The 16430-nt window shown below is 34.3% G+C and overlaps 1 protein-coding gene across 1 annotated transcript in view; it reads left to right on the top strand.

Moving 5' to 3' along the window:
• The window catches only part of LOC136850575 (serine/threonine-protein kinase meng-po-like), a 168102-nt gene that overhangs the window by 209 nt on the left and 151463 nt on the right, over window positions 1–16430 (top strand). The window lies entirely within an intron of this gene.

Here is a 16430-nt window from a genome sequence, read left to right as displayed (position 1 = left end):
TCTCGGATGGAAAGTCTGGCAGGCAGCGGAGTTTCCAGCTCCAAGAGGAACCATCATGCAAGTCAAAGACGAAAGGGTTGGGAGAGGAGAGCCAACATTTGGCAGTGGGCCAGGAACTGGAAGAACATCCCCTCCTACCGTCCCCTCAGTCATCCCCCCTCCACACATTCTCTCCTCCACTCTCCACCCCATACCCTCCATCCCCACGACACCTCTTCCCTGGAAAGACCATCCTCCACCTCAGCCACCCCAACTCCGAGCGACGCTTCGCTACCTGAGAGAAAGAGAGAATGAGTGAGAAACACGAGAGAAGAAGAGAGTGCGTTTGTTGTCTGCGCATAGTGGTGCTGCCTCTCGATATTGCCTCTTTTTAAAAAAATCCGTTTGAATAATGCCAACAAAAACGCAGATGTCATGAGTTGATGTTTTTTTTTATCTTATCTTTTCTCGCGATACGCATTCGCTGTCGAAACCAGTTTTCAGATTTCAATTGAATAAATACAAATTCGTCTGTGGATGGCGATTACATAATAGAGGAAGATGAAGATCCCATTCCTTACTGTTAAATTTCCAGTGAACAAAAACTACACATTACCTTTTCTCCATCTAATATCACGTGTTCGATTTTAAAAGATTAATTTTTAATCATCATTACGCAGACAATTAAGTGAGTCTCCCTTATTATTTACAAACGTTTCCGGACGAAAACGTTGGTGCACATGCGCGGTACAACGCAGTCAGAGGTAGCAATCGAATTTTACTGTTTAATAAAGAAAATGTAACTGGTTAATAAAGAAAGAAGGTAACTACTGCAAACCAGGTTGATCAGAAATGATGTCCATTTCTGGACAGACCTTTAACTTTAAAAAGAAAAGCACCCTGACAAATAGAAACTACCGCCGTTTTTAGAGACGAGTTAATGAACTGATATTGGCAAATGCGCAAACCGCCCAACTATATTTTGTGAAGAAAATATATTTTTAACGGGAAGAAAATAGAAAAATTCAAATGTTTCGGTAATATATGCCGTCATATATAAAATGTTTTACAGGAATCTGCTATAACTCAAGAGTTTTACGAAGCGTTTGTCGACTTAATTAACAAAAGAATAAGGTCGGGTGATCATACGTCGGTTTGCTGATTAGCAAAAGCGACACTTAAAAATATTGGCAATTAGACTTTATTAAACTACGAAAAGTCAGTGTCAATATGTATTTAGCTATGCAGCCTAACAACAAAGAATAAATTCTTAAAATCGAAGTTTCACGTCTCACGTAACTTAAATCTCACTTTCGACATTTTTTATATTCTGCAACCCGAAAACAAATTTATGTTCCTTGTACAGGGCATTCAGCATGATTCAGTTCCTGAGCTTTCCATCAATTCAGAAGCTTCTGGTCACAGTTTCGGTTTTTCTGATGTTTCGGAAGTTGTCTATCACCTTTCTTGAACACTCAAGCTGATGAATCACCCGCTAATTTAATGCAGTTACCTGGACAAATCTTCGTTCTCATTTAAATTACATTGCCTATTTTCTCTTAATCCTAAGACTATTCTAATGACCGTTTCCTAAAACGCTATTCTGAGAACTGTATATATATAAACAAATGATCAGCCATTATCTCTCAATTTGCCCTTTTTTATTTGTATTTTGAGACCCACTGAAAAAACTTTCTGCATTTAATTCCCCGTGGAACAACGTATCATGTTCACCTAAGTTCTTGCTCCCCTTCTCCATCCCCCCTATTACTTTTATTATTTGCCCTTACCTTATTTGTCTCTCACTTTCTTCTTGACTATTCTCCCATATAATTGTATCTAATCTTTGCTTCTGCCCTGCAGTTGCACCTCAGACATCTGATATTAATTTTTTCCCTAAACCTTCCTTATTTTAATTCCACCATTTACTGTGCTTGTTCCCCCAGCAAACATGAATGACCCAATTCACTGAGCTGCACATACTCCTCTCCTACTCCTTCCACTTCGGTGTCAGTGAACCTGGTCATTATTAACTCATTTTCTCCTTGTATGTTCTGCTCACTTCCTTCTTTGCAAATGCCCTGCAGTTGCACTTGTCCTAATAACACTTACTCTTTCATCTCCAACTTCAACTTACAATTATTTTTAATTTTGTGTCAACCAAATAAGGTTTGGATATATCTCCAGCCTCTCTATTCCACATTGTCATATCACATAAACTTGCTCTTCCATCTGCTGTATACTAACACAATTTCACAAATTTATTTCCTTACAATTTTCTCTTTCCCAAGTATATTAATGCAAATTCTTCTTCGGAGACCCTATGTTTCCAATAATCAAGATATTTACTAAACATTTCTGGCTCTAAGTTCTCATTTACCCCAAAAACTTCATTTCACCCATTCATATTCTTCATTCTCAGCCACGCAACAACAGACCATATACAATGTTTTCTATTGCCCCATCCATACAAACTTCGAACTACCACACTTGCATTCCTTCATATGTCCATTGTGTCCTTCTCATTCCTCCACACACAATCCGTTTTCACCTTTGTCTCGTAAAGTATCAAAACATACAGCTGTCTATTCTTAAACATATAAGCTGCTAAGAACATCCTCATATTCAAAATCAGTGGCCTGTAGTTTGACCTAGCCTTACACTTACCAATAAAACCTGCTGTAAATGGGTCCCAGATATGAATGATAAAAAATATAAAAATAAGTTTACAAGAAAACTCATATAATTGACAGATGACATACAGATATCCCTGAGGGTGGGGATTATAAGGAACAGATGCACCTGCAATCCAAAACAGCTGAAGAATTAGTGGACCTCCCAAAACAAAGGTAAACAAAGGTAAACCTCTTGAGAGGTATTACAAAGTATTAGGCCAAATGGCTCAACAGCAAGTGACCTTGGAATGAATAAGTGCATTATCTATTTATAAAAGTACAACACATTTTCTCCTTTTGGTAAATTATAACAAGTGTTGCGACATGAAAATTAAAAAAACTATTAAACATAGAAAAAATATATAAGATAACTAATTAGTAACTAAGTCAGCGATTTTATCTTTAAGGTCATTCTTGAACATTTTACTAATACAAGGGTCCAAATAATACATGCCAGGGCTAAGGTTGAAATTATAGCTGGAAGTAAGTTGTATAATTGCAGATTCTAAAAGATTTCGTGAAGAGAAATCTTTTGATCTGGCAATCACTGAACTGTCAATCCAATTGATCCTGTGTGAGTTTTCATTTAAATGCATGAATATTGCGCTGGATGTTTGCCCAGTTTTGAAAGAACACTTATGCTGATTAATTCTTGCTTCTAAATCCCTACTAGATTGACCTATATAAAAAGAAGAGCAATCCAAGCATGGAATTTTATACATTATGTTGTTGCTTTCCTTAGGTCTATTTTTAATCAACATTCCTTTTAGTGTGTTACTATAGGAAAAAACCTACCTTATTTTAGTAGTTTTGAAGCCATAAAATCATTGTTAAAATCTTTTAATGTCAACCTGGTTTTTCCCTATAATAACGCACTAAAAGGAATGTTGATAAAAAATAGACCTAGGGAAAGCAACAGCATAACATATATAATTCCATGCTTGGACTGCTCTTCTTTTTATATAGGTCAATCCAGTAAGGATTTACAGTAGAAGTGAGGATTAAGCAACATAAGTATTCCGTCAAAACTGGGCAAGCATCCAATTCATTCACTTAAATGAAAACTCACACAGGATCAATTGGATTGACAGTTCAGTTATTGCCAGGTCAAAAGATTTATCTTCACGAAATCTTTTAGAATCTGTAATTATACAGCTTACTTCCAGCCGTAATTTCAATCTTAGCCCTGGCATATATTATTTAGACCCCTGTATTAGTGAAATGTTCAAGAATGACCGTAAATATAAAATCACTGACTTAATTACTGATTAGTTCCCTTATATATGTTTTCTATGTATTCGTATGTTTAATGGTTTTTTTAAATGTTCATTTTGCAAAAATTGTTGTTGTTTACCAAAAGGAGAAAATGTGTTGTACTTTATAAATATGTAATGAGCTTATTCATTCCAAGGTCATTTTTGGTGGTTAATCTCTTCCCCTGTATAATCCTTTAATTAACTCCTCCCTGCTTTTGAGCCAGTTGGCCTAATGCTTTGTAAAACCTCTCAAAAGATTTACCTTCATTTGGTAGGTCCAGTAATTCTTCAACTGTGTTGGATTCCAGGTGCATCTGTTCCTTATTATCCCCACCCTCAGGGATATCTGTACGTCATCTGTCAATTATACGTGTTTTCTTGTAAACTTATTTTTATATTTTTTATCAATCTGCTGGTAAAGGACCATTGTGTTGAAAGGCCTAGCAACCAACCCGTTGTTTCTAATTTCCTTTGTGGCATTTGCCTTTATTTGTACATTCATCACGTTCCATATCTTCATGAATCAGTTTTGTATATATATACATGCATGTGTGTATATATATATATATATATATATATATATATATATATATATATATATATATATATATATATATATATATATATATATATATATATGATAATAAGCACAATGACACTTGATTTTTAAATACATCTCAAAACCACAGGTGAGGAAATATCTTACTGGATGTAGGTCCTGACCAGTTTCGACTTTATATGTAAGCCATTAATGAAGGACTGATACACAGTGGAAAAAAATTTACAATATATATGCTCTGGGTGCAGTACAGGCAAACATCCAAAACCATTGTAAACTAAAAATGCAGACCTGACATGTGTTAGGGAGGATCGACGAACTTCATTTGTGCTTAGGTCAAAGAGTATGTTTGCAAATAATTTTTTTTATTTATATCTACTACCTTCCTTAAAATTTATACATTTTACATATTTATTTTGAAATAATAGTATCAAGTTTATACATACCTTGACTGATTTTCATATTTTTACGAAAACATTAATTTTTTGTTTTTCGTGAAACTAGACTCAATGGTATTTCCCCCTGCCCAGTTTAATTGTTTTCACTAACATCTACAAAAATTCCAGTGTTCGCCTGGCTATACCTTACACATTCCTTATGCTGTTCTATTCTCTTTCCCAATGTTTTTTCCAGGTTGACCAATATAAAAGTTATCATAGACTTACATGGAATTTAACATGCATCCTTAAGTATTGTCGGAAATTCTTAAAATTGTATGTTTCATTGTTTTTAAATGCTACATTAACTTCAAAATTCTTAAGACAGTGGATATCTCACGTATTATTATTATTATTATTATTATTATTATTATTATTATTATTATTATTATTATTATTATTATTATTATTATTATTATTATTGTATGGTAGTACAAGCAAGTTGTTTTGTGTTGTAAGTTTCATTTTATTTGTTTTGATACAGTCTTTTGTTGCTTCTTATTCATTGTTTAGTACATATTCAGGATATTTAAATTTCTTGCATGTTTTCCTAATCTTATTTATTTCACCATCAGTATATTCAGGGTTGCATACACATAATGCTCTTAAAAATATAGATGTGAACACTGATTTCTTAACCTCGTTGCTTTTGATCAGAATAGAAATGTAGATAGGCAGAAATTTTAGTTGGTTTGTATAAATATTATATTTAAACTCATTACTAGTTCTGCGTATTAGATAATCCAAAAAGGGTAGGTAACCATTTTTTTTTCCATTTCCATCTTAAATTTACTTGCTCATAGTAATTCCTTTAACTTGCCATAGAAGTTATTTACACTAACGTTCCCTGGCAATATAAAAATTATATCGCCGACGTGCCTGAGCCATACTATATTCAGTGGAATGATTTTGTTTAGTACTACTTTACTTTAAAAAAAATCCTTATACAATTACTCAACACTGGGGATAAAGGGTTGTCCATTGCCACGCCAAAATTTTGTGAGTAAATTATCCAAACGAATTCCAATTTACACCGTTTGGGACATAATTTAATTAATTCTATTACGGTGTTTGTGGACAATGGTATAAGCAGCTATCTGTTTTTCAATAAATCCGATTGGAACTCCAGTAGATCGTCAATAGGTACCTTTGTGAATAATGATACCACATCAAAACTCACGAACTTGCATTCACTATTAATCTGTACACTATTTAATATGTTTACTTGGTCAAACTTACCCATTATAATAGCATCAGAGATGGGACCAACCAGTGGGTTAAGAATATCCAATAGGCACTTTGACAGATTGTAAGATGTGGAACCAACTGAACTAATACTTGCGCAACAACTTCTCCCACTGGCCGATTATTAGCTCAATCGGTTTCACATCTTACATTCTAGCAAAGTGCCTATTGGATATTCTGAACCCATTTATTGGTACCATCTCTGATGCCATAATAATAAATAATGTGGACTTGATAAATGAACTAAATAGCGTACAGATTAATAGTTAATCCAAGCTCGTAACTTTTGATGTGGTATCATTATTCACACAGTTACCTATTGATGATCTGATGGAGTTTCAGTCGGATTTATTAAAAAACAGATAGCTGAATATACCATTTTCCATAGTTTAATAGAATTAATTAAATCATGTGCACAAGAGTGTACAATGGAATTCAGTGGGAAATTTTACTCTCAAAATTATGGTGTGGCAATGGGTAACCCTTTATCCCCAGTGTTAAGTAATATGTATATGGAATATTTTGAAAGCAAAATATCCCCCCAAAAAACCATTCCATGCAATATAGTACAGTTCAGGTATGTTGTCGATATGATTTGTATATTACCAGGGAACAATAATGTAAATAACTTGTTTGACAAATTGAATGAATTAGTACCGTGAAGTACATTCACTATGGAAATGGATAAAAATGGTTACCTACCCTTTTTGGAACGTTTAACACACGGAACTAGTAATGGGTTTTAATACAGTGTTTACGGAAAACCTGCTAATCTTTCTGGTCAAAGCAATTATGATCAAGAAATCAGTGTTCACATCTATGTTTTTGTGAGCATTATTTACATGTAGCCCTGAATACACTGATGATGAAACACATAAGATCAGGAATACAGGCAAGAAATATGAATATCCTGAATATGTACGAGACAATGCATAAGAGGTGGCAAAACAAAAACCGGGCTTGTACAGTCATGCTCAGATCTGAGGCGACATGATTCTTTTTGTGTCGTCCAAAATCTGTCTCAACGTAATGTTGCCAAGTAGTGTTAACTTTTTTTTTTTATTTCCACTGTCATGCATATTGACAAGTTGCGAATTCACAGCTAGCACTATTTTCCCTATGGTTATATAAATATGATCCCTTTTATGCGTTAGTATAATTCGTGATCTGGGTGATTTGAACTGATTTTTTTTTTTTTACATTGCTTAGCTCAAAGCACGGTGTGATAAGGCTGGTCACCGTTACTACCTCTGCAACATTATAACATAGACCTAATAAGCTCAACAGTCATAACAACATTTTCAAAACAGAAATATGAATTACAACACGTTTTCTTTGAATGTTGAAGTTTTAGGCAAAATGATTTATAGGCCTAAAAGAATAATCTAAGCCTACTGAGATGTAATCTTTGTTACTAAAGAATGTATTTGTAGAGATTACCTGTTCTTTGAAGAATAAAAAATGATGATTTTTAATTATATGGAGAAGATGGCTATTAATCGAAATATATATTAGTATTAATGTCAAGGCCTATGGAACACTTGTTTTTTAACTGGCTTAAAATATTATTTTCATAAAAGTCCATCTGCTCGCTTTTGGTGTATAATTTATTAATTTATAAGGTAACTTGAAGTGCAAGAATGTGTAGATAACTTCATATGCTTTCTGGCCAGACATTGTTAATATAGAGATGTGAATGCCAAGTGCAATGTGTAAGTCAAAGAAATCTAACACACCTAGGCCTAGGAAAAAATTCTCAGCTCTAACAAAAGAATAGTTGCATAGGCGAATACTTGCTGGTAAGTTATAATTTTTGAGGTGGTTAAGAAATATAACTGGAATAATTTTATTTTTATGAAAATCCAAAATTCCTCTAACAAATGTAAAATAAATGTTTTCAAGATAATTTTATTGTTGCTGCTCACTGTAGACAAAGAGACAGGTAGCGAGCCGTCATGTGCTGGACGGACGAGTTTGCGGGAAAAAGACTAAGTATAGCTTAGTTTTATGACTGAGCTGATTAACAGCTATCCTGTTCATCTTCTGGAAATGGTTTTAGGTGGCTAAGAACCAATTGGTTACTTAATGGGACCTTCAGCTTATTGCTGGAATCTCACCTATTGATATCGGTGGAAATGCATTCTACTTTTGTATTTACTTATTTAATTTTTTCAGCCGGAGGCGTAAAAACAATCAAACAGGACTCATTTCGGCCAAAAAGGGCTTTATGGTTGACATAGAAGCAATCCTTAATATCTTCTGAAATGGTTTTTTTGAGCTTTTTATTTAAAATTTGAACTCCGAGGTTTGATATCGGATGCATTCTTTTTTGTATTTACAAATTTTTCAGCGACGAGTGAACAAAAGTTTTTTAAATGTTTCATAACTGTTTTTCCAAAAATTTTTTTGCTTTTATTTAAAATTTGAACTGATTTGATTTTTTTTTTTTTTGTCAAATGCATCAGCGTTTTTTGAAAATGTTTCGTATTTTTCCAAAATTTGGCTACATGATTTTTCACTTTTAAATATGAAATTTCATATTACATATTACGGCCTTATTGTACGCAATAACCGTGCTTTTGCATTGAAATAAGAGATAAATATGGAGCATGCTAGGTTGCTAGTTCGTGAATTTTGAACGAAATCCTATGCAACGTGGCGTATCGCTTAAGAGCATAGCTGTACTACCATAATATTATAATAATAATACAAGAAATATCCCTTTTCTTAAGAAGGCTGGAGCTAATGTAGCATTTGAAAACAATAAAACAGTGAAATGTGTACTTATAAAGAAGTCTCCCAATAATACTTAAGGGTGTATATACAAATTCCATGTAAGTCTTGTGATAAATTTTATATTGGTCAAAGTGGAAAAACACTGGGAAAGAGAACAGAACAGCAGAAGAAATGCGTAAGATATGCAAAGATGAACATTGGAATTTTTGTACATGTTATTGAAAAAAATCCTACAATCAATTGGGCAGGGGAAAAAAAGATGGCTTATTCTAATAATGCACTGGAAAAAATATCAGAGTCTAATACTGTAAAAATAGCGAATTTTTAAAGTATTTTGTATTTTTCCTAACATGCAAGCCTGAAAATCTTTACATAGGATTCAACACGCAGACGCGAGCTGGAATGGCTGTTTAAATTTCAGACAAGGTTGTGAACTACCGAATGTATGGGGAAGCCCCACCAGCTAGTTGGTCTGCACTCCACTTTGCCTTTCAGCCCATGTATCAGAATGAGGGGTGGCTGAGGTGGGCTGTAAATGTAAAGACCTTCAGGTTTGTATGTTAGGAAAAATACAAATTACTTCAAAAATTTTCTATTTGTTCTTACACAAATACAAACCTTCAGTTTTTACATAGGAGACTTACACATTGGAGGGTGGGGTCTGAATAAATCTCTGAACCAACTGGTTTGGTTCTACCCAACCGGGAACACCTTCCTGGTCTGGAAGAGCTGAGAAAGGAATCCTGCACCTTTTGCTTGTTGGAGATATGGGATGTTGCAACTGCTAGACATCTGGGCTTAAAGTAATGAGTTGCATCATTACTTTGAAAAAATAAAGGCTTGGAAGAACCTAAGAGTGTCGGAGACAATAAAACTTGCTAATAAAACCAGTGGGTTTGTTTTATTGTATATCCCTCTCTCCCCTTGTCTAGAGAGAGGGGGACATGCATCCAAACCATTTACAGAAGATGGACAGGATACCCTCATCATGTAGTCACCCGCAAACTCGTCTGCCCAGCACATGACGGCTCGCTACCCGTCTCTTTGTCTAAAGAGAGAGACAGGTAAAAGAGGGAAGGGAGAAGACGGTCACTCACACCCCTTCTCTCCTGCTTACCGAACACCTTTGACAAGATGCACGTGTCCCCTAAGGGAGCCAAATGAACCACACAACTTATTGGGCAGCCACCACAAAATGCAAGGAAAAGCATGTCCAAAGACATAAGCTGTATGAACTAGGCTCCTTAAGATGAGAACTGCAACCCACTTGGGGGCCTGAGTTCCCCGGGTAGGCAAGACTGTTCAAAACTTCTCAGAAGTATAAAGATTCCTCAATGGGATGAGAGATCCATTTCCTTCAACCAAAGAACTTGGCCAAGGGCAGTTCTGTCACCCCTAATGGCCAAGACAAAGAGAAGCTTCTCATGGTGAAGAAGTGCTAGAAAATCTGCTACCTGCTGAACAGAAGCTCTGATTGGTGAATTCCATGTGCGCTTGGCAAATGAGGCAAACCTTATTTCATTTTCACTGCTAATTTCTTGGCCACTATATCTTCTAAGTGCTGTGCCAAATACATCTACTTCATGTCCAATCTTATCATTAAAGTCACCCAGTACTAAAATTACATCATGCTTTGGTGTTTGTTCCACAACCTCCTGGAGCTTTTTGTAAAAATCGTCTTTTTCATCATTATCTCTCTCTTCTGCGGGGGAATATCACTGAGAGTTTAAACCATTTGATCTGTACTCTGATTTTTGCTAGTCTTTCACTTTCCACTGCTCTATAGACTTTATCTGATAGACAGGAGCCCACGCCATCCTTGTGGATATCATAATCTCTGCCACTATATAGGATTGTATAACCATCTATCTTACAATCACCGTTTCCAGTCCATTTTGTCTCCTTCTGAACAGTTATATCTAACTGATACTTCTTGGCTTCATTGATGAGTGTTTGGGCACATCCTGCTCTATATAGACTAAGCACATCCCAAGTGCCTAATTTCGGAGGTGTTTTCCATTTCATTAGTCCATTTCTCGCATTATCGTCAACAAAGGATCCGTCCGTATTAGGTCTGTTTCCTTAACGATGTGCTTGTTACAAGGCAGGGTCGTTAACCCTACGCTCAAGGTCAAGTATTTTTGTCACTGAAAATATTTCAGTTTAGCCACACCGTTGTGAATTTCTGTCAATTGTACATAACTTGAAGTGTTTGAAAATAAATGTTTTTAGTATTAATTCTCGTCTATCAAGAATTCATTGTTTTGTAATAGACCAGTAATGCCAACAGGAAGGGTGTACAAAATTAATTGCTCAAGTTGTAATTTACCTTATAATGTCAGGAACTAAGCAAAAGAGTCACACATCATAAATATAATGTATGCGATACAAATAGCTCAAATGCCATCTTTTCCCACATATGAGACTTTGAACTCTTATAAGAGTAGTTTTTAAATGTTCATCAATGCTTGACAGATTGTTAGTTGAAGGATGCCTCATTAATTCGTTTAGTAACATGCACTTGAACAATGGTCTTTTTGAGATGGACGAAATGTAGATATTTTGCAAACAGATAATTTTGTACCGTGATTTGTAGTAATTTCAAATTCCCACTTAGTATGTTTTTGTTATCAAGAATGTTTTTTATATACTTAAGTAGCTTGTTATCGTGTTTTATTGTTATCTGGGACCCTATATTGCTTTCTTGTGCAAGATCTTTTCTTAAAACTTACTACCCTGAAGATGACTTTGGGATAAAGTTGATAGTCTTGGTATCTCCTTTCATTTTCATGTGAAGATCTCATATATATATATATATATATATATATATATATATATATATATATATATATATATATATATATATATATATATATATATATGTGTATATTTGTGTGTGTATGTATATATATAGATATATATACATACACACACATGTATGATCATATATATATATATATATATATATATATATATATATATATATATACAGTATATATATATATATATATATATATATATATATATATATATATATATATATATATATATATATATATATATATATATATATATATATATATATATATATATATATATATGTTACATATTACCCAGTGATGACGTAACTTCAGTGTTTACCTGTTACAGCCAAGTCGGGACATCTCCTATTGGTGGCCTTGGTAGCAACCGTGCGGAAAGGACTACTGGTTCCACCTTGGTACCCACTCACCCTGCATCCTTTCCCACTCTCTCTCTCTCACACAGGACTACAGTGAAACACACTTTACCCAAAATAATTTATTTAGCAAAATTTAACATAACTAGATTGCAAGAAATGGATTAGAATATTTGACAAACCTGACATAACTTGATTGCAAGAAATAAGCAATGTTTTAAAAGGTTATATTCCAATTCCCCAAAGACCATTTATAAATATAGTCATATTCTGTAACTTGCACAGGTCAAAAATATGCCAAAGTCTAGTATATTCCCAATGAGTACATTCTTGACCTCTTACTCAGTGAAACATCTGAAGAAGACAAGCAAAATCTTCTTTAGTTTCCCAAAGCACAAAAAAAAAAAAATACAGATATGGGAATTACTCCCACGTTATTCAACCATAACCAAGATACATATAGAAATGGAGAAAACAACCTACAGTTTGGTAAATAGATATGATCCTTACCTCGAAACCCAGTGTTCAAATCAGTTCTGGCATTGAGCACAACACAAGTCTCATTACTTTTCGAGACTTTTCAAACGGTTCAAGGTTGGTCTTCTAATGACTCTTTTCTCTCAACGTAATCCCTTCATACTTTGGGACTCGGCCCAAAAGACATGCACAAACACATATTCCTCACTGGAACCTGGACACCTCCGGCGAATGTACATACAGTGTCATCCCACATAATCCCACTCCTCGAAAATCCTGACGCCATCCTTACTTAACGAGGAAATGTGTCGGCTGATAGCTAAACATTGTCCCCAAGATTTTGGGAAAGTTTTCCTCCCCACTTGTTAATTCAACATCTGTTGTGTATTGTAATTCATAACATACTTGTGACATATATATATATATATATATATATATATATATATATATATATATATATATATATATATATATATATATATATAAATATAAACATATTGTCGAGAATTTCCCCAGTGATAACTCAATTGATATTGCTCTCGCCCATTGTTCTGGGGAGGAAGCACAGTTAAAGGACAATGACTTTGAACCAGCACAAACAGATGACGGCTACACAAAACGCGAGTACATTTTCTAAATTTTATTAAAAAAATAAACTATAACACGAAAAACATACCCAGGCTATTTAAAATTACGTTACAGCGAAAAATATATGCAAATTTACAACGACTTTGCGTTAATACGAACTATAGCTGGGTTTACATTCAAGAGCGAACTTAACGAGGAACAAAAGATAAATATCTTGGACACGTGGCAGCTGAATCAAGGGAGATGAATTCTAAGGAAAAGAAATAAGAGATTTAGTGAGAGGAATAGTCACTGCTTCTCAATTGCTAATTTCAGGCTTACCGGGCAAATCCAACTTGCAACGTGCACTACTACAAAATCTCCAGTTGATCCAATAGGTCTTCCTTAACAACTGAGGGTTATTATAGCCATGTTGCTTGTGACCTCAAAACCAGTGTGGCACTGTGCCAAGATAAAGGGATACAGCCTGAGATTCAGCACCTAGTAGGTCAAAGGTCTGCTCTAGAGGGTTACTGAGACGGGGCTGAGTTCCATTGGCTCATTCGTGGATGTTTGTCCATCTATATGCCTTCCAGCTATGGAAGTGGCGACTTGCCTAGGGAAATGCCAACATTCCTGAAAAACAATTAAGACCAGAAAAAGGAGAGCACAGGATATAAAGTGATTACTAGTATGCCTATCCTCCATATGACTAAGCTAATTTGTTTACCGGCCCTGACCCTTCTCTCAAAACTGCGTTCAAACTACCACCTTGTAAGTGGGTCTGGGGTCCCTACTGTACTCCTAGTCTTGCTGTCCTATCTTTAAGGGAAATTGATCCTTAGTGATTCTTGGAGTAGAGGCAGGGTGGTTTGAGATATATATATATATATATATATATATATATATATATATATATACATATTGTATATATATATATTTAAAAAAATGTATACATACACAGTATATATACACAGTATTTAAAATATATATATATATATATATATATATATATATATATATATATATATATATATATATATATATATACACACACATATATATATATATATATATATATATATATGTATATATATATATATATATATATATATATATATATATATATATATATATATATATATATATATATATATATATATATATTGTTGCTTGGATCAGTCAGCTAATAACTTTAATAATTAGTTAGTTGGATTTATATCACCTTGCTTTACCTAAGACCCACGTGATTCTGTCAATTAAGGCTAAAATTAACTCTAAAAGAGAGATACTGAATAGATCAGGTTGCCAGCTAAAACTAGTTTAACAAAGAATAGAGGTTTATTTCATAACCACATGAATTAATTCAGCACACTTACTGGAGAACTAATTTCAACAAAAGTAAAATCAAATGAAATGGATTATTTACAGGAGCTAACTGCAGCTCAGGGTATTAGTCCTAAATAAGAAAAATACCTCAATGCTACATAGGTATGAACACAACAGATTTCTGTGCTGCTCAAATGCGTTATAAGGCATTTAACTGTAAGGAACATCGAATTGTGGCTTCTTGGTACTGAAAGAGGATTTGTTCAGGCCCAAACCGTACACAGTTCTGGAAAAGACGTATCCAGATAACATTCTTGCACTACAGAAACTCTCACTCGTCATTACTTAATCACAAAGGGATGATTCTTATGCCAAGAATAATACTTTTAACACCATGGAGTTATGTGATTTCACTAGACAGCAATAAATGTACTTAATCGACGATTTCATAAATGGGATATGTTTACTAGGATTTCCAAGTCAGTGACCCTTTAAGAGAGGAGAATTTGAACAAGGAAAATGAGAGTTTCGGTTGAAGGGAAAGAGAACTGGGTGTTATTGTCAAGATCAGACTTACTGCTGGTTGAGCTAATGCAGTGATCAGTTACGTAAGATTCCTTGGTCCCTTTGGAATAAAAATTTTCTCCCTCGTGTTGAACAAAGAGAGGCAAAGCAAGCTCAGAGAGAAAGAGAGAGCTTACACTCCCTGCTCTTAAGGTGTCTGGTGAGAGTCTGCTGATGCCGGGGCAGCTTCTCGCTGTTTGCTTCAAAACTCCTCCTACCTGGGGTCTGTCCTGAAATGTCAATAGACTCGCCAGTACATAGGTCACAGAAAATTGGGTTTAAGAACAGTATAACTAAGGTCTGGCCTAGCAAAACTGTATCCCCTCTATGATTCTCTAAGCTAAAAGTCTTGCCTGTTGGCCAGGCGTGTGCATATTTTGAAAACAATCCCTGGATTCCCGCCTAACGTCTTCGCATGTGAACAGCCTACATTATCTGCCCTCTTACTTTAATAAAGGTTAATTTTACTATTTGATTAAGAAGCAAGGAAGGGAGGTCGAACAGTGAATATTTATAATATAAATATATATGCATATATATGTATATACTGTATATACACACACACACACACACACACACACACACATATATATATATATATATATATATATATATATATATATGATGATTATTATAACGTGATTCCCAGCGTTCGACTCTCCGACCGGCCAATGAAGAATTAGAGGAATTTATTTCTGGTGATAGAAATTAATTTCTTGTCATAACGTGGTTCGGATTCCACAATAAGCTGTAGGTTCCGTTGCTAGGTAACCAACTGGTTCTTAGCCACGTGAAATAAATCTAATCCTTCGAGCCAGCCCTAGGAGAGCTGTTAATCAGTTCAGTGGTCTGGTTAAACTAAGATATGCTTAACTTAACTTTTGTACGTGATTCATTTATCACACATAACCACAGGTAAAAAATAAGAAACGGGGTGTAGGTCCTGACCGGTTTCGACTTTATTTCAAAGTTATTGACGATGATACAGAGTATGAGAAGTCACAAATATATATACTACAAGAACAATACTGACGAACATACACAACCGTTAGAACTACATATCCCCCCTCCGGCCGGATATGTAGTCTTTAATGGATGTGTATGTTCGTCAGTACTGTTCTTGTAGTATATATATTTGTGACTTCTCATACCTGTATCAGTCCTTCATCAATGGCTTGAAATAAAGTCGAAACTGGTCAGACCTTACACCCTGTTTCTTATTTTTCACCTGTGGTTATGTGTGATATATATATATATATATATATATATATATATATATATTATATATCTATGTTTATGTATTTGTATGTATCCATGTTTATATAATATATATATTATTTATTTATATATATATATATATATATATATATATATATATATATATATATATATATATATTATACATATATTGGGGACTTTTAACTCTCC

Source organism: Macrobrachium rosenbergii, chromosome 22, assembly GCF_040412425.1.
Source record: "Macrobrachium rosenbergii isolate ZJJX-2024 chromosome 22, ASM4041242v1, whole genome shotgun sequence".
Lineage (NCBI taxonomy): Eukaryota > Metazoa > Arthropoda > Malacostraca > Decapoda > Palaemonidae > Macrobrachium > Macrobrachium rosenbergii.
The sequence above is the reverse complement of the archived record's forward strand: the minus strand, read 5'-3'. Positions and strand labels throughout refer to the sequence as shown.